This window comes from Lissotriton vulgaris, chromosome 4_1 (assembly GCF_964263255.1).
Source record: "Lissotriton vulgaris chromosome 4_1, aLisVul1.2, whole genome shotgun sequence".
NCBI classification, from domain to species: domain Eukaryota; kingdom Metazoa; phylum Chordata; class Amphibia; order Caudata; family Salamandridae; genus Lissotriton; species Lissotriton vulgaris.
In genome coordinates this window covers 753,614,797-753,635,469 of record NC_141691.1, presented here as the reverse complement: position 1 = coordinate 753,635,469, position 20,673 = coordinate 753,614,797, and positions in this window count along the sequence as shown.

The following is a 20,673-nucleotide window of genomic DNA, read 5'->3' as shown; positions in this document are numbered from 1 at the left end:
AACATGGAGGCTGCAGGAGTTCAGAGCGAATTGGCGCTAAGCTTAAAGAGCAAGAAAAAAACACAAGTTGAAAGGCCGCAAAGTGGATTTTCCTTTCCACATGAAGGTAAATGTCACGCCATTGGGCAGATTTGTAAAATCAACAAGGAAGAAAACCATTTTGTAACATTTTGCAAAGTGAGAGAAAAAGGGAGTGAGTCACGCCATGAAGACAAAATGGCTGCCAGTGCATCAGGTTGTGAAGACAAAATGGCTGCCAGAAAGTTCCAGAAGCATTCCAGTTTTGCCCACCAAAGTAAATGGCAACATCAGCTGAGGAAACTAGAAACTGAAAAAGGGTGATTGTCAGCTAACTCTTCATTGAGAGGTACTTCAACATCACTGTCGAGTGACAGTGAAGAAGATGGGTGTGCAATGTCAATGCTGACTACTGAAAGATGTGCGCATGTAGGTTTGGCTTCCTGCACTGAAGTATACAAGTTGAAAAGGGATTGCCAAGAGAAATCACAACATTCTTTTGAACACTCACAAATTCAAACTGAAGGTCAATGGATGCTATGTGATGTTTATTATAGATAGTGGTGCATCAATAAACACCATGCCAAATAAAAAGCACTATGAACTGTCTCCGGTTCCCTAGCTCGCACCATCCAAAACCAAAGTATACACGTGGGCGGCCTTGACACCCTTGCAGAGTCAAGGTTGCTTCATGGCGACTATGAAACATAAAAACACAAAGGTCCAAGATCCAATTCTTGACCTTCAGGTCACTTTGTCAAGTGCCTGTCTAATTAATTTCAGCACTACTGCTGCAATGGGACCAATTTCCGTGAATTACAACATCAATGCTCATCACAACATAGTGAATCAGTTTCCGTACTTGTTTCATGGCTTGGAAAAATTAAGACAATGTAAGTGCAGCTCCATATTAATGAAGATAATCATCCTATTGCTCAAGGATATCGTCGAATTGCGTTTCATCTACTAGAGGCTGTTGAAAAAGAAATTGAGACTTTGATAAAACATGATATCATTGAACACTCTACGGGTCCAACGCCATGGGTGTTGCCAATAGTGATGGGACCTAGAAAGGACAGTGGAGGGTCTGTACGAATTTGTGTTGACATGCGTCAAGCAAACAAGGCAATTGAAAAAGAACATCATCCAGGTCCGTACCTTCCCGATATGATTGCCCAGCTGAATGGTGGGAAGGCCTTTTCTCACTTGATCTGAACAAAAGACATCATCAGCTCGAATCAAAAAAAAAAAAGGTACATTACTACCTTTTAAACTCATGTTGGTTTGTTCAGACACAAAAGGATGAGTTTCGAAGTGTCTTCAGCTGCCGAACTCTTCCGAGATGTAACTCTTCGCATGGTACAGCCTGTTATGCTTGTATGCTTTCAGTTACAGCGATGATATATTGGTATTTGGGGCCACACGAAAGAAACAAGATAGAGCCCTTACACCAGCGTGTCATCTACTTGCTGATGCAGGTCTCATGTTGAATACTGAAATGTCTTCACTGTAAATTTACCTGAAGCACACCCAGTTGGGGCCGGTAGTGGGAGTACTGGCCGGGCGGTGATGTGGGTAGGGGGAGGGGCAGGGTGGGGGGTAGTAATGTATGGATTATGGACCTTAAAAGGTAAGTAAACATATAAATTAAAAAAAAGAATTTCATTGCGCGCACTGCATCACCAAATGCGATGCAGTGCGCGCTACGAAATTCGTTTTATTTATTTATATGTATACTTACCTGTTAAGGTCCATAATCCTTACATTACTACCCCCACCCTGTCCCTCCCCCTCCCCACGTCACTGCCCAGCCGGTACTCCCACTACCGGCCGCGGCTGAGCACACCCTTTTCTTTTTCATTGTCTGACTTAATGTTTCCTTAGGTGTTTTTTGTCCTGTTTAGCGTGCAAAACTCTGATATGCTCCGTCTCAAACAAGCACATTACATAATAAGCCCTGTAAAACGGCGCTGAATGTCCGTGCCACGAAGGAGTTGCACAGGCGTTTACACTTGTGTAAAGAATATTCACACATATTCCATAGCTTGACCAAGTTCATCCAAGTTTTATTTCCAATTTAATTCCAAAATGTTACTCGTTCTTTCTCCGTCACGTCAAGGACATAAAGTTTTTATGTTTTTTGCAACGTAATACTCTGAGAATGCCCATCCAGGCTTATTCGCAGGCAATATCTTAAAACTTCATGGTTCCAGAACATTCATTCTAACCAATGCATTTCGGTCCACTCGACCTTCTTCGGGGGTATCTATAATATTAAAAGCATATTTCAATGAACACTGCATTTTACACAGTAATGTTGCAGCAAACAATGGGCCTGATTCACAGAATGAACTTAAGACTCAATCCTAAACTTACTACTGTTTTGGTATTCACAGATTGCACTTACTACTTTTGGTATTCACAGAATGAACTTACTACTTTTGGCATTCACAGAATGCACTAACTACTTTTGGTATTCACAGAATTAACTTACTCATTTCGGTATTCACAGAAGTTAGGACTCCTAACTTTAGGACTCCTAAATGCCTTCTGTGAATACCGAAAGTCTTAAAATTACGATTGTTCTCAATTTAGTAGTAGTAAAGTTAGGACTCCTAACTTTAGGACTCCTAAATGCCTTTTCTGAATACCGAAAGTCCTAAAATTATGATTTTTCTCAATTTAGTAGTAGTAAAGTTAGGACTACTAACTTTAGGACTCCTAAATGCCTTCTGTGAATACCGAAAGTCTTAAAATTAGGATTTTTCTCAATTTAGTAGTAGTAAAGTTAGGACTCCTAACTTTACTACTACTAAATTGAGAAAAATCATAATTTTAAGACTTTTGGTATTCACAAAAGGCATTTAGGCGTCCTAAAGTTAGTAGTCCTAACTTTACTACTACTAAATTGAGAAAAATCGTAATTTTAAGACTTTCGGTATTCACAGAAGGCATTTAGGAGTCCTAAAGTTAGGAGTCCTAACTTCTGTGAATACCGAAATGAGTAAGTTCATTCTGTGAATACCAAAAGTAGTAAGTGCATTCTGTGAATGCCAAAAGTAGTAAGTTCATTCTGTGAACACCAAAAGTAGTAAGTGCAATCTGTGAATACCAAAACAGTAGTAAGTTTAGGATTGAGTCTTAAGTTCATTCTGTGAATCGGGCCCAATAAGCCCAAATATCCCTTATCAAACGTGTAACTGAATTATGTATGTTGACTCCTAAATGCGCTGTTCACTGCCCCGTCCTGCAATCTTTGCGCTTCCCGCGAAAACTACCCCAGTTCACATTGCACATACTCTTGATGTGCCCTCCCTGTGAACCTCGCGCTCAAGACCCCTTAAAAAAAGAACAAAAGTGAACCAGAAACACGGTGAGGCACAAGCCCCACGTGATGAAGATTTGAATACAGGTGGGTGGATTGGGCTTTAAACAGCTATGCTGGGAGTAGCATGATTCAGAACGTTGTCAAATGGAGATGAGGTAAGTAAGGCGGTTGAAATGCAGAACGTTTTGTGGCAGGTATGCATAGTGATTGATTGGTAGTTCAGAGAAAGAGAAATGTTGAGTTGTGAGAGGACACCTATTGGGGAATGGAGGCACACTTTTATTTAGATCGACGTAGTTTGTATATTTGTTTATGGTTCACTTTTGTTCTTTTTTAAAGGGGTCTTGAGCACGAGGTTCACAGGGAGGGCACATCCAGAGTATGTGCAATGTGAACTGGGGTCGTTTTAGCGGGAAGCGCAAAGATTGCAGGACGGGCAGTGAACAGCGTGTTTAGGAGTCAACAAACATAATTCAGTTACCCGTTTGATAACGGATATTTGGCCTTATTGTTTGTTGCAACATTATTGTGTAAAATGCAGTGTTCATTGAAATATGCTTTTAATATTATAGATACCCCCGAAGAAGGTCGAGTGGACCGAAATGCATTGGGTAGAATGAATGTTCTGGAACCATGAAGTTTTAAGATATTGCCTGCGAATAAGCCTGGATGGGCATTCTCAGAGTATTAAGATGCAAAAAACATAAAAACTTTTTGTCTTTGACGTGACGGAGAAAAAACGAGTAACATTTTGAATTCAATTGGATATAAAACTTGGATGAACTTGGTCAAACCATGGAGTATGTGTGAATATTGTTTACACAAGTGTATACGGCTGTGCAACTCCTTCATGGCACGGACATTCCGCGCCATTTTACAGGGAATACTGAAATGTGTCAGTTTCACAAAACAAAACTAAAGTTCTTTAGGCACATTTTCTCAGAAGGGGGAATGACTCCAGATCCAGCCAAGGTTCAGGCTCTATCATCCACTTTCCCTCCACAAGATGTAACCATGCTACGTTCTTTTCTTGGTATGGCCGATTACTGTTCCAGGTATATCCGTGACTTTGCCACTGTGAGTGCCCCATTGAGAGTTACCGAAAAAGAGCTGTGACTTTGCCACTGTGAGTGCCCCATTGAGAAAGTTATTGAAAAACAATTTTGCATTTCAGTGGTCATGGGAGTGTGATCCAAGTTTAAAGACGATTAAGCATGCAATTGAAAATGCAACTGAAATGGCTTACTTTGATCTGAAATTACATACAGAGATTGTTGTGGATGCCAGCCCAGTGGGTTTGAGTGCGATTCTTGCCCAACATAGCGGACACGCAAATAAACAAGGAGTATTGTAGCGTATGCTAACCAAAGTTTGTTACAGACTGAATGGCTTACTTGCAACCTGAGAAAGAAACCCTAGCTTTTGTGGGGGCTTGCAAATATTTTCATGTGTTTCTGTATGGAAAGCATTTAATGTTTGTTACTGATCACCAAGCACTGCTCACTTTTTTTGGCAATCCGAAGGCCAAGATGCCCTCTTGAATTGAGAGGTGGGGGCTGCAGCTGCAAGAGTATGACTCAACCATTGTGCACCGGCTGGGAAAAGATCAAAACAGAGCCGACTACTTTTCTTGAGTGCCCATGCAGTGTCAGCGTATCCCTTCTAAGATTTCCGAGGTCTACATTCATTTTATTACAAGATCCAGCACACCTGTGGCTATATCCATGGGGCAAATAAGGGCTGCTTCAAATGCAGTGAGGAATAGGCTCAACCTCAAAGACATTATTAGACATGAGTTCAGGAGAACCGATGCTCGACCTCTTCATAACAACAGTAAATATTAAAAATTCAAGAATGTGCATGATGATTTGTCAGTTACACAAGAAGGGATTATTGTGTGAGGATCAAGAATTGTCATTACTGTAGGTCTACGACAGCAGGTCATTGAAGTTGCACATGATGGATATTGTGGAATTGCCACCACAAAGCATACCCTATGGGATCTTATTTGGTTTCTTCTTCTTGATGAGTGAGTTGAACGAGAGAGCTCCAGGGTTGTCATTTGTGTAACTGTTTATCTCCCAAAGTAATACCTCATCCTTTGAACATGTCAGATCTTCCAAGACACATCTGGGAGAAAATTGCAGTTGACTTCTTTGGGTCCCTTGAAAATGGCCATTACCTCATAGTAATCACAGATGAATACTCCGGGGCCCTTATTTATGAGGCCTTGCGTCAGTTTTGCGCCGCCGATGCGTCACTTTTTGTGACGCACCAGCGGCGTAAAATATGCGCCTTGTTGCGCCATATTTAAAAAGTGACGCATCTAGGTAGATGCGTCACTTTTTAAACCCATGCGCCACATTATATCTGCGTCAGGTATAATGTATGCAGAGGGGGCGTTCCCCCGCAAAAAGCCTCGTAATAGTGACTCAGTGAAATCTATGAGATTTCACTGCGTCACTTTTAGGATGCTGTTGCGTCAAAATCTTGCGCCTGCCTCACAGCAGGCGTAAGACTGACGCAAGCCCTTTCACATGGGGCTTTCCCCATGTGAAAGGACGCATTGCTGGAGTTGCGTCACTTTTGTGACACACTCCAGCAATGCGTCACTTTTGCGCTTACAGATACGTCAGAAATACTGACGTATCTGTAAGTCCTTGCGACATGATGCGTCATACATTAAATATGACGCATCATTGGTGTCGGAAGGAGTGCGCAGTGAAAAGTGACGCATCGCTGTTTTCACGCAGCGATGCGTCACTTTTCATAAATGAGGCCCCTGGTTTCCCCTGGTTGAAGACCTCTTGTCAATCACTTATGATCAATTAGTTGCAAGACTAGAAGGCTTATTTGCAACCTGGGGTGTTCCATCCATTCTAAAATCTGACAATGGCCCGCCATTCAATGGTCGGGAGTTCAAAGTCTTCCCTACTCATTTGAATATCAGGCATCAGAAAAGCAAACCTCTATGGTTACAGGCAATGGTATTGAACGTTTTATGAGCACTCTTAAGAAGGCTGTCCAGTACGCTGCGCTAGAGAGACTGCAGATAAAGCCAGTTCTTCATTCTACTCTTTGTTCCTACAGATCTACTCCCCATTCTACAAATGGCAAAAACCTCACTACCCTGATGTTCAGGAGAGCCATGGGGACAAAGATGCCCCACTAGACAGTTGAAATAACCATTGAAGCCAACAAAGTTTGACCCACTGATTCATCTCAAAAGTCCAGAATGAAGACTTATGCTCCTGACAAGCGTTGATGTGCTTGAGACATTGGGGCAGATTTACAAGCCTCTTGCGCCGCTTTTACGCCGCTGTTGCGTCACTTTTGTGACGCAGCGGCGGCGGAAAAGATGCACCATGGTGCGGGGTATTTACAACGTAACGCATATCCCAGATGCGTCACGTTGTAAAGCCCTGCACCAGAAGAGGCGTACCATCGCAGGGGGAGGCGTTCCGGTGCAGGAACGCCTCCCAAAAGTGGCTGAGTGAAATCTACAAGATTTCACTCAGTCGCTTTTGGGCCCATGCTGCGTCAAAACCCTGTGCCTGCTTGAAGCTGGCGTAAGGATTGACGCAGCATTGTGCACATAGGGCCCCCCTGATTATTGCTGGAGCTGCGTCGCGCTTGTGACGCAACTCCAGCAATGCGCCGCTTTTACGGCACAGATGCGCAACGCATCTGTGCCGTTTTTGTCCCATGGTGCGCCGCATTGTAAATGCGGCGCATCAAGGGTAGCGGAGCTGCGGCGCACAATTACTGGCGCATCCCTGCCGATATGCAGGGATGCGCCAGTAATTGTAAATCTGCCATTATGTTTAAGAAAGGGGATTATGTCCTTGTCAGGCAGAGGTGAAAAAGCAAATCTTATTCTCCATTTGATGCCAATTCATTGCAAGTTGTGACTAGTAAAGGACACATGGTTACTGCTCACTGTCCTGAAAAGTCCAATATGAGGGACTCCTCACATTTCAAGCATCTGCCTTGGAGTTTGTCATCTCCAGATATCGAGAGTGAGACTCTGAGGGTCAGGAGAGCCCTAGGCCTGCATCAGCATCTGTATCACCAGTGCCTGCTGCAGTTGTTTCTCCTGTGAATCCTCAGTCTCACACCAGGAGTTCTGGAAGAATGGTTAGAGCGCCTCGATGACTCATTGAGGAGCTATGATGAATATATATGTTTCTTTTGTTTGTTTAAACTTTTTATTTAACATAAGGGGAGATGTAGTGTCTTGTGTATTATAGAGCACAGGACCCTTATGGTGCCTAACAGAGTCCATAGTCTAGTGATGCAAGTGATTGGGTGTGGCTAATAAAATTCATGACGCAGTATGTGCAGTTATCAGTTGCACTTTGAGTAAGTAAGGCCAGCAAGGTCAAGGAGTCCTGAAGCTGGGATTCTGTCCTTCATTTCTAAAGCAAACACAAGGAAATGATGGAGGTAGCGCAGAAACTTTTCAGACACTCACCTCCAGTCGAAGATCTGGGTTGAATCCATCATCGTTCTTTAGCTCACTTCGCCACCCCAGTTCAGACACAGCTATATGCAAATGAGTCTTGACCCTGTGCCTCATGGGAACATTCCAGCCTGAACTGCCAAGCCATGTCTTCCCTGAACCGGAAACAAGCATCCTGGGACTGGTTTCGGGCTAACAGCCCTCATGAATGAATGAAGCAGAATTTATAACTGCGCAACTTAGCCCAGTGGGCGTCAAGGCGCCTATCTCAATATAAAGCTGAAAACACCAGATGGACAGAGACTTACTGATAGGCTTTAATGAAGCACCAGGTTTTTAGTGCCTTCCTGAAAAGATCCAATGAGGGCTGTGATTTAATCTCCAGGGGGAGTGTGTTCCATACTTGGGGTGCTAAAATGGAAAAGGCCTTGCTCCCCCATCTGGCCTTCCTAGAGCGCGGGACTACCAGTTGGTTCATCTCTAGAGAACGTAAACATCTGCTAGGAACATACCGCGTGAGCAAGGATCCAAGAGCGTCGGTAGGGCCAGCCATAAGGGCACTATAAGTGAGGCACAGGAGTTTAAAGGAGACTCTAGAGGTGATAGGGAGCCAGTGGAGACTCTTCCTTGCCATGGTAGCAGAAGAAAGCCAAGGCAGGGCCAGCACAAATCGCGCCGCCGCATTCTGCACGACCTGCAAACGTTGCAGAAGCCCCTTGTTGGCCCCGGCGTAAAGTGAATTGCAATAGTCAAGCCTTGAGCCAACAAGGGCAATTACAGTCTGCTTGCGTGCCTGTGGGGAAAGATAATGGAGGATTCTTTTGAGGGTCCTGATGATGCCCCAACAGGTGGCCACAGTCCTATTAACCTGAAGCTCCATGGAGAGCAGGGTGTCAAAGATGACCCCTAGATTCCTGGCAGTGGTATCTTTGTCCGCTTTGACCCTGATTGACTGCCTGCAGTTTGCCCTGCTTGCCGCTTTGTACAAATAGCATTTTTAAACGCGCATTTGTCTTTGTTTAAGCATTTTGTACTGTACCAGCGCATTTCGCCCCAAGCGCTCCGCTCCGCTAACCCCTCCGCTGCCATTTTGGGTGTTGTTGTCCTCCTTCGTGACCCGCCCCGCCTCCCAGCTGAGACGCCCTCGCCCCTCCCCCTCCCCACCATCCATATATGACAGCAGCCCAAGCGCGCAGCGTTTACGCGCAGCGACCGCGCCCAATCCGCGCCGAAGGTGCGCCAAAGGTAAGCCCGTCTACGCCCGTCCGCGCCTGGACCGCGCCCAGCGCCAGTCCCCCTGGTCCCCGTCCCTCCCAGCTCCCCCGCTTTACCTACGATGCCGCCACCCTCCTAGCCCTTAACCCCGGCCGCGCCCCCAACTGCGTCCAAGCCGCCCCTGGACAAACCCATGGTCCTTTCTCCTGCCTCTCCTGCAAATTCAGCGGCACCGACAACATGTCCGCTATGAGCACACCACTGATTCCCGACCCCAACCACCTACAATGCATCCTTCTCAACACCCGATCAGTCCACAGGCACGCCATTGACCTATGGAATCTACTAGACACCATTTCTCCGGACATCGCCTTCCTTACGGAAACATGGATGAACGCATCCTCCGCCCCAGACATCACCATTGCCATCCCTGAAGACTATAAGATCACTCACAAAGACCGTACCAGCCACACAGGAGGAGGAATCGCTATCGTCCATAAGAAATCAATCCGCATATCAACCAGCTCTGACGCCAACCTCGCCAACTCCGAACACCTTCACTTCCAGATCCACATCGAGCTCAAAACCACACTCAGAGGCACCCTCCTCTACAGACCACCAGGACCCCGCGCAAAATTCAGTGAAGACATCACGGACTTCATCACCCCACACGCGCTCCCCTCCAAAGACTACATCCTTCTGGGAGACCTCAACTTTCACCTCGAAAAGATCAACGACCGCAACACCACCACCCTCCTGGACAACCTCGCCAACCTCGGACTTAAACAACTGGTCACTTCCCCCACCCACATCGCAGGTCACACACTCGACCCCATCTTCACATCCAGCAACCATGTCTCCTTCAGCCACACCACGGACCTCCTCTGGACCGACCACAGCTGCGTTCACTTCACCTACAACAAACCAAAACCCAGCATCCACCTCCAACCTACCCTGCAAAGAAACTGGAACAAAATCACCACGGACCTAATCTCCGCATCGCTCCTTCAAACACCCCAGCCCTCTCTTCTAACCCTAACGAAGCCGCCGCCAACCTCACCCTATGGCTATCCAACTCCGCTGACACCTTAGCACCACTGAAAAAACGTCAAAGCAAACCTGGCAGCAAGAAGGCCTCATGGTTCAACGATGATCTCAAGAAGTCCAAGAAACTCTGCCGCTCCCTTGAAAAGGCCTGGAAAAAAGACCCAACCACCAGCACCAAGGACGCCTTCAAAAACGCCACCCGCACTCACCACCAACTAATCCGAAAAGCCAAGAAAACAGCATTCAAGGATCGACTCGACAACAACGCTCACAACAGCAAGGAACTTTTCAACATCGTCAAGGAATTTTCCAATCCCTCGGCCAACTCCAACGACATCACCCCCTCTCAAACCCTCTGCGACTCCCTAGCCTCATTTTTCCACAACAAGATTGCAGACATCCACAACAGCTTCGACAACCAACCCGGAGACCAACCCACCCAACCATATGCTGAACACTCCCCTCCCGTGAACACCCTTAACGACTGGAACCCAATCTCCACTCTGGACACCATCCGCCTGATGAATTCCATCCACTCAGGATCCCCCACAGACCCATGTCCTCACCACATCTTCAACAAAGCAGACTCCGTCATAGCACCGCACCTCCGAGACGTCATCAACTGCTCCTTCAACTCCGCCACCTTCCCGGAAGACTGGAAACACGCTGAACTCACCGCCCTTCTGAAAAAACCCACAGCGGACCCCACCGAACTCAAAAATTACCGCCCCATCTCGCTTCTTCCATTCCCGGCCAAAGTCATCGAGAAAGCTGTCAACAACCAGCTCGCCGCCTTCCTCGAAGCCAACAAATCCCTCGACCCCTCACAATCTGGCTTCCGAGCAAAACACAGCACTGAGACCGCCCTCATCGCAGCAACAGACGACATCCGAACTCTACTGGACAATGGAGACACAGTCGCCCTCATCCTCCTTGACCTCTCTGCAGCATTCGACACAGTCTGCCACAGCACCCTTTTACAACGCCTCAATAACATCGGAATCCAAGGAAAAGCACTTGAATGGATCACCTCGTTCCTCACCGGAAGAACCCAGAGAGTCCGCCTTCCACCATTCAAATCCGAGGCCTCTGAAGTCATCTGCGGCGTACCACAAGGATCCTCACTCAGTCCCACCCTCTTCAACGTATACATGAGCCCCCTCGCGGCCATCGCACGCCAACACAACCTCAACATCATCTCGTACGCGGATGACACTCAACTGATCCTTTCTCTCACCAATGACCCCAACACCGCCAAAACTAACCTACACGAAGGAATGAAAGAAGTCGCCGAATGGATGAAACAAAGCCGTCTGAAACTGAACTCAGACAAAACAGAAGTCCTCATCCTAGGTACATCCCCCTCTGCATGGGACGACTCCTGGTGGCCGGAAGCCCTCGGAAAAGCACCCATCCCGACAGACCACGCACGGAACCTAGGCGTCATCCTGGATTCTTCACTCTCAATGAACAGACAAGTCAGCGCCGTATCCTCTTCCTGCTTCAACATTCTTCGCATGCTCAGAAAAACATTTCGTTGGATCCCCTCCGAAACAAGGAAAACAGTCACCCACGCTCTGGTCACGAGCCGACTGGACTACGGAAACACCCTCTACGCAGGTACTACCGCAAAACTCCAGAAGAAACTCCAACGAATCCAAAACGCCTCAGCCAGACTCATATTAGACATCCCACGCAACGAACACATCTCTGGTCACCTTAAAGACCTCCACTGGCTACCCGTCAATAAGAGGATCACCTTCCGACTGCTTACCCACGCACACAAATCACTCTACGACATCGGTCCAGAATGCCTCAACTCACGACTATCCTTCTACACCCCCTTCCGCCAACTACGTTCTTCCAACCAAGCCCTCGCCACTGTACCTCGCATCAACAAGACCACCATGGGAGGCAGATCCTTTTCTTACCTGGCTGCTAAAACATGGAACTCACTCCCCCCTTACCTTCGCCTTACCCAGAACCACCTAGCTTTCAGAAAGCAACTTAAAACGTGGATATTTGACAAGTAATCCTCCTCCCCTTCCTAAGCGCCTTGAAACCCTCTGGGTATGTAGTGCGCTATATAAATTCTATGACTTGACTTGACTTGACCTGACCACATGTCCTGGTCTTTACCAAAGACCAGGACCTCTGTTTTGTCACCTTTCAACTTTAGGGAGTTGAGAATCATCCACTCTGCAACAAGTTGCATGCAGGACCTAAAGTTGAGGGCGGTAGTACTCACAGAGTGGGTCAGGGACACCATAATCTGCGTGTCGTCGGCGTACGACACCACCTCCATCCCCTGAGATCTTACTAGTCTCGCAAGGGGGGCCACGTAGATATTGAACAGGGTTGGACTCAATGCCGACCCCTGTGGCACCCCGCATTGCAGAGACTTAACAGGGGAGAGCCAGGCTAGCTTGAATCCAGTGGCAAAGTGAGCCATGGACCCACGTCTGGGCATACCGTGCCAACTTAGGGCGAATATAGCAAACTCAAGGAGATGATGGATGGAGAGCAGAAACTTTTCAGACACTCACCCCCAGTCACAGATTTGGGTTGAATCCATCATCGTTCTTTAGCTCACTTTGCCACCCCAGTTCAGACACAGCTATCTGCAAATGAGTCTTGACCCTGTGCCTCATGGGAACAGCCCAGCCCGAACTGCCAAGCCATGCCTTCCCTGGACCAGAAACAAGCATCCTGGGACCGGTTTTGGGCTAACAACCCTTATCAGCCAGGCTAGCTTGAATCCAGTGGCAAAGTGAACAAGGGACCCACGTCTAGGCATACCCTGACAACTTAGGGCGAATATAGCAACACAAGGAGATGATGGACGGAGCACAGAAACTTCTCAGACACTCACCTACAGTCACAGATCTGGGTTGAATCCATCATCGTTCTTTAGTTCACTTCACCGCTCCAGTTCAGACACAGCTATATGCAAATGAGTCTTGACCATTGTGCCTCATGGGAACAGTCCAGCTCGAACTGCCAAGCCATGTCTTCCCTGGAGCGGTGCTCGTTTAGGCTGATTTAAGAAGCCACACACATTCCTCTGTACTGTTACTAAGATAGTAGTAGTAGTGATTTCAGTGAGTTAGCATTCTCTGTGCCTTTCTTTATGTCACTTGTACAGTCACAAGCAATCTCCCAGTGATGTGCAGTATGTACATCTATGCATTGAAAAAAAAAAGAGACTGAGTTGGCCCATCAAAGGGAGTTGAGAATGAGATGAGAATCAAAGATTATTCGTTGCAATGCATTAGTAGTTCCAAATGTAGTTTAAGTTTTGGAAATTTGGAAAAGGCCTTAGGTTTAAGAAATTATGACTAGGTCAACTTAGGTTGATAGATACTATTACTATAGGCGATCTGATTTATCAAAGTAGAACGTTAGTGATTTTGCCTTTGCCTTTCAAAATATGTTTTAGGAGATTAACTGTATCATGGTCATGGTGGACGATTTAATGTTGTGTTGTATGCATTATCATAATTCATTCAAACAGTAGTGTGCCAGCAGTTTTGATGACAGTGCAGCATGGCTGGAAACTAAGTAGAATGAGGACGTTGCCATTGCATTTGACAACCAAGACCATATGTCCCTCATGGACCAATTATTCTGCCCCTTCATTGCGCTTCAATGACTCAGTCATCATAGTGCTGCCCCTCCATTAAAAATGTTTTTGGTTGGCTGACTACCTGGCTTTTCTACCATTGGCAACCAACAAAATGCCAAGAGTGATATTTTTGATAGACGATACTGCTAACCAAACTGTAGTCATGTATTGTAGTAGTACTATTTTGCTAAAAATAATAATAAAGGGAGGCGTATCTGGCATCTAAAAATGTGTAATGTTTTTTCTAGCTGCACAGACCACCAGTGCACGGACCAGCGGCAGCACCAGTGTGTCAGCCGCGATTCACAGAATTACCTTAAGTAAAAATCCTAAACTTACTACTTTTGGTATTCACAGAATGCACTTACTACTTTTGGTATTCACAGAATGCAGTTACTACTTTTGGTATTCACAGAATGGATTTACGACTACTAACTTTACGTCTGCACTCGGGCTGAAGAACCGGGTTTTAGAACCCAGCGGCGCCAGGGATAACGCCCGATGTTTTCGGATTCCCCTGCCTCGGCAAGCAGAGACACGGGACACTTCTTGATGACGTCAAAGACCAAAGTTTATTGGCTGCAACCAGGAACAGAGGTCTACGAAGCACAACACGGGTGGTTCGCTGGAGACTGCACAAATTCATAGAGCGGAGCATCGTCTTTTATGCTAAAAATCACATTCCTGGCTAGCATCAATTACATACAAACTAACCAATGAAAGAATGACATTTCAAACATATCCCATGATGACAATCCCTCTTTCCGTTGTCCAGCCCACCAGAAATGACCAAGCAAATTCTAACATTCCTGTTCGATCAGGCCGGACAAACCCATCATAAAGACCTCAACCCAAATCAATGATTAAGTCATAAAGGAAGGAACAGAAGCAGATGAGAAGCAAGATAGAAGGGTGTGTGCATGTACCATAAACTCAGCAATGTCCTGCTCTTTGATCTTTATCTGACCAGCTGCTTAACAAGGAACTGGCTCAGCGAGGTCAGCCTTGGGCATGGGAGTCAGTTCGGCCAGGTCACACAAAAGTCAGCTAAGGGTGTACGTGTCCCAAGGACTCGTTCGGCCATAGTCATCGGCCTATGTGAGGGCAACCACACAAAATGGCTTCCGTACACAAAATGGAACCCAAAGGTTCAAACGAAATCCCTGAATACGTAGTGTTCTCATTGATCGGTTATGACGAAAACACTTGTACATACTGCACTCGTCATTTGCGGTCCGCTGATACCAAAATCGTCTATATCCGACGACCTTCATTGAACGGGTTCAAAATCACGGAACCACGGACCCTCAGATCCTCAGAACTACAGACCCTCCTTTTGCCCTTACATAGGCAATAAACCCAAACCCATGTCAGTCTGAATCCAGGTCTATATTCATCAGATCATCAAGATGTTGCTGTAGCATCATCCTAGTACTTAGCAACTCTCTCTGTACAGGTCTCCTCCCACACGAAGTAGCACAGAGGCCACATATAGCAGGAGCACACTGTACACAGAGATAGAACAGGAAAAGGATAGCTAAGATCATCCCAATGACCATCAGAATCTTCCATCCCCACGTGGATATCAATCCCCAAAACCATCCCATCAACGACCAATCTCCCTCATCTATATGGTACAGACTCGGAGATCTTATGTAGCTTGGAAATGGCCTGGAAGACTGTCGGAGCGTTGTCTGGAATGAAAACACAGCAGCTCGATTGAATCAGTTTACACACTCCACCTCTGTCTGAAAGTATGACATCAAGAGCAACTCTATTCTGAAGTGTCATAAGTCGATCCGACTGGAGCTCAGCAGTCAAGTTACTAAGGGCACCAGCAGTTTCGACTATGGTGGACTCAACCACTCTCGTCAACTGGCGAATGTTCCTGCTGTTAGCCATAGGTTCCCAGAACGGCAGAAAACCCTTAAAGAAATCTCCCAACTCTTGCCCTGCGGTATCTTCCTTACTGAAGACACCTCTAGCAACTCTCGTCTTATGGTAATCTGCCACAGCTGTAAAAGTGGGAGGCAACAGGAACGAAACAAAACATGTGCCCGAGAAGTCAGGAGGCAACCATGTGTACGCTTTATCGTAACAGATGAAATAGGTACCCTTAGCTGCTAGGAACGCTGGGGAAGTCTGAGACGCAAATACATAAGTCTCAGTGCAGACACTCTTCCCTAACTGAGCTCTCGGATTCTTGCCATTACCTTGCAGACAATAATGACCCTGATGGGGCACTATCCAAATTGGTGGAGAACTTTTCGCTCGCTGGTTAACACTCAGACTAACTCCATATCCAGTAACATTCCAACCAATGTATGCTTGTGTCTCATCTCTCGGAATAGTCTCATAGGAACTAATTCCTCTAATCATGTCGACTATACCCTTGACCAGAGCACTAGTCTTCGGACTATCTTTCACGGAACATTGGGGATAGACTCCATGAGCATAAATGAACATCGTTCTATATCCCCAAATCGAACCATTGTAGCTGAAAGGCAAAACCAGGTACGGAATACCTTTATTGGTCGCATGGGGCATAAGGCCACAAACCCAACAGTTTGTCGTGTTCATTACTAGCTGGTGTTGGTGCAGGAGTTGAACAAAGGAATTGTTAGCAAATTCCAGTCTTCTAACGATTTCATGTTCGGGCAGAGGGTGAAAAGAATGGGAAGAAATAGTAGGAGGAGGTATAGGTTGCATAGTGGGCATGAACGTCACTTGAAAAGAGAATGTCACATATCCAATTAAAAACATCATTAAGCTAAGCAACATAAACAAACACAATATTAAAAATCTTTTTCGGCTCATCAATTTACAGATTTTGCTCTTAAAGCTTATTCTTTCAACAGGTCTCTCCATCTCGAAAAACTCCATCCTCTCTAATTTGCTGCTCACGGTGGTAGGGTGTTCTATGCTAAGGAATGCTTCTGTCAGTCCAGGGCAACTCCCTTAGACCAACCAGAACCGTCGACCTAACGTCTTTGGCTTGCACTCCAAAGACTTCGGCAACCGCGACCCTACAGCTGAACCCAGATGGCGGTTCGAAAAACAAAAATCAAAGTAGTTCCTCGGAGGAGAGTTAGCCTGCAAAAATCAGTAAAAGAAAGAATTTATCTTTTTATTAGTCCCGCGACTCTCGGTCACAAATTATAACGCTCTTTGCCAAGCAATGTCTGTTCTCGGAAAAGTAAATCAGGTTCAACAGTGTTCAAAGGAGGCACAGCTTCTTGAAGAAGATCGTCACTTTCTTGCTCAGTGTTCGTTCCAATCAAACGGGCATCGCTGAATGGCAGAAAACGAGGCACGGTCTCAGTCTCAAAATCAGGAAGTCCTTTCTGGACCCACCGGTCGTACGGCAGAGGCAAAGGAGCCCTCTTGCAATGTACACAGTGGATCCAGTTCTTTTTACCGTGCACTCGTACTGCAGAACGGGTAGACAACAACACTAGGTAGGGTCCCGTCCCTCGGGGCTGCTCGTTCTTGCTCCGCTGAAATTTTTTTACGAGCACCCACGATCCAGGTTCAATGGCGTGTCCTGGATCTTCAGAAGCCTGTGGCAGTGAATCGTGAACCTGTTGATGCAAAACACGCAATTTAGCCGTCAATTCGTACAGGTAGTCAAGCAACACAGGATGTTCTATTTCGCTAAACTTTGTCGGCCTCGGCACTCCCCAAATGTTTGCTGGGCGACCAAACGCGACTTCATACGGACTCAAACCCATTCGTGAATGCACAGTCATTCTAGTGGACAGAAGGGCTAGAGGCAAGGCATCTGGCCATTGTAAACCAGAGCTCGCTTGAATTTTGGCTAACTTCAATTTGAGGGTGCCATTTTAGCACTCGACTAGACCAGCTGATTGGGGGTGATTTGCAGCGTGGAACTTCTGCCGGATACCTAACCCATCACATACTCTCTTCATCACTTGACCCACAAATTCACTCCCATTGTCACTCCAGATCATTCTCGGCAAACCATACCTAGGGAAGAATTCCTTAATAAGGGCTTTCGCTGTGGACAAGGCAGTATTGTCCTTCAAAGGGTAGGCTTCCACCCATCTAGAAAAAGAGAAAACAACCACTAACACAGACTTCAGGTTGTTGCACCTCTCCATGTGGATGAAATCAAGCTGCAAAGCCTCAAACGGATACGTTGGAGGAGCAAAATGACCAGCTGGAGTTGGAATTCCCTTACCAGGATTGTGCATCAAACACACCATACAGTTCTTAACCAGATTCTCTGCACACTTAGGAATTCCAGCATTCTGCCAAACCGGAGCGAACAACTTGCAAATCCCTTTCACGCTGATATGAGCCAATCCATGAGCCATTGTAACCACTGGAAGCACATCATACGCATCGGGTAACAACCATGTCTGATGTTCGGACAAATCAATCCAACAACCATTCGAATCCAATTTACCCTTACTCTCTCTCCATTCACTCAACTCTTTCTCTGTAGCTTCAGCTTGGATGGATTTCACACTCTCAATCGTATCTTCACACATACTTCCATCTGGAACCCATCTCGCCGCACCTGCAACATACATTCGACTCATCACATTTCTCGCAGTTTCTTTCGCGACTTCATCTGCAAACGCATTACCACGACCAATATCATCCGTAACTTTCTTATGCGCATTGCATTTCACAATCGCTACTTGCAACGGCAAAGTAAGTGATTCAAGAAGTTCGTTCATAAACTGACCATGCTGAATCTTTGTCCCATGCGAAGTCAGGAACCCACCCTCTCTCCACAAACGTCCAAAACTATGAGCCACACCGAATGCATACTGGCTATCAGTGTACACAGTCACTCGTTTTCCTTTCGCCAACACACACGCTCTCGTTAATGCAACCAACTCTGCTGCTTGCGCTGAATTATGTGGGATACGTGCATCTTCAACAATCGTATGCAAAGTTGTAACATCATATGCTGCAGTTGTATCACCATTCGGAAGCTTGAAGCACGAACCATCAACCCATAGAGTACCATCACACTCTGAAAGAGGAATATCCCTAAGATCTATCCTCCCTTTAGTTTCTTCCTCAGTCTTAAGGAAACAATCATGCTGTTCGGTATCATCTGTCTCAGTTGAAATTGGCAACAACGTAGCTGGATATAACGTGTTGCATCTCTTTATATGGACATGACTCGCTAACAAGGTCAATTCGTAACCCGACAACCGAGCACTAGTTAAGTGCTGTGTCTTGGTACGATTCAACAAGGTATCCACTGCCTGTGGAACCATCACAATCAATGTATTGTCCATAACCAAACCAGCAGACTGTCGAATCGAAACAGCCGCTGCCGCTGTAGCTCTCAGACAACTCGGCAACGCTCTAGCTACCGGATCCAAAGTCGACGAAAAATAAGCACATGGACGCTGCTTATCGCCAAATTGTTGAGTCAAAACTGACAATGCACATCCCTCTCTCTCGTGGACATACAATGTGAAAGGCTTACTGTAGTCGGGGGTACCCAACACAGGAGCCGAACACAACACATCACGTAATTCTGAAAAGCTCTTCTGACATTCGTCAGTCCAAAGAATAGGATTTGGAGTATCCTTAACAGTAAGAGCTATCAAAGGTTTCGCAAGCAATGAAAAATTAGGGATCCACTGTCTACAGTACGATGTAATACCTAGGAAAGCACGTACTTCTCTCTGTGTCGTAGGCACACTGATTTTCACAATCGCTTGAATTCTTTCTGGGGTCAGTTTCCTTCCCTCCTTCGATAAGAGGTGACCTAAATAGGTAACTTCTTGTCGACAATATTGCAACTTTGAAAGAGGCACCCTATGATGGAAATCAGACAAGTGACGTAACAATGACAAAGTAGCCTCTCTACAGATCCCATCATTGTCAGCAGCAACTAACAAATCGTCAACGTACTGAATTAGAGCAGCACCATCAGGTAAAACCAACAAATCAAGTTGCGTCTTCAAAGCTTGGCTATAGATCGATGGACTCTCACAGTAGCCTTGAGGAGCGCGCCTAAAGCGGAAACTTCGTCCTCCTAAAGAGAAGCCAAAGATATCTCTACTCTCCACGGCAATCGGGATGCTGAAGAAAGCATTCTTCAAGTCAATCACTGAAAACCACGTGGCTGTAGCCGGGATCAAAGTCAGTAAAGCGGTGATATCAGGCACAACAGGAAATTGCGGAACAACGATCTTATTCACCTCGCAAAGATCGATCAGGAACCTATATACAGGAGGCTGTGAAGAATCAGTTCTCTTCAGAACAGGCAAAACCGGACTATTGCACACATTACCTCTCGTTTCCTCAATCACACCTTTCTCAATCAGATCATAGATGATCGCCAAAAGTGCTCTTTCACCATCACTTGGAATGCGATATTGCGGAATGCGTGGTAATCTAGCATTCGCTTTCAACGTCACAACATATGGCGGAATCTCTAGGAGACCCACATCGTTCGGACAAGTAGCCCAAAGAGAATCAGGGAGAGAAGACAATTCAGGTGGAAGTCGATCTTTAGATAAGTACATCGGAGAGATCACTCTCTTACCCAATGTAAGGTGTACTCCCGAAGGAGAACAATATAGCGTTGCATACAATCTCTTTAACAAGTCCAATCCCAACAAGTTCTCACCACAACCAGTCGTCAGAATGAGGTGTGCTTCCAATTCCCAAGGCCCAACAGAAATAGACAACGGACTAGAAATCGGATTTGTAACCGGGCTCCAGAAAAACCTACTGAAACATTCTTTAAGCCAGACAATGGTACGCCAGGGAGTTTAGAGTGCATAATAGAACTCTTCACAGCACCAGTATCCAACAGAAAAGGCTCTGACACACCTGATGCAATCACTTCAACATAAGGTCCACTCTGATCTACTGGAACTGAAACAACTCCCTCTCTTTGTCTATGGCTGTCCTAGCAATCATTACCATCCACTTCCTCACTTTCGGCAAAGTAATCGTCCGCATAGTACTGTGCCGTCC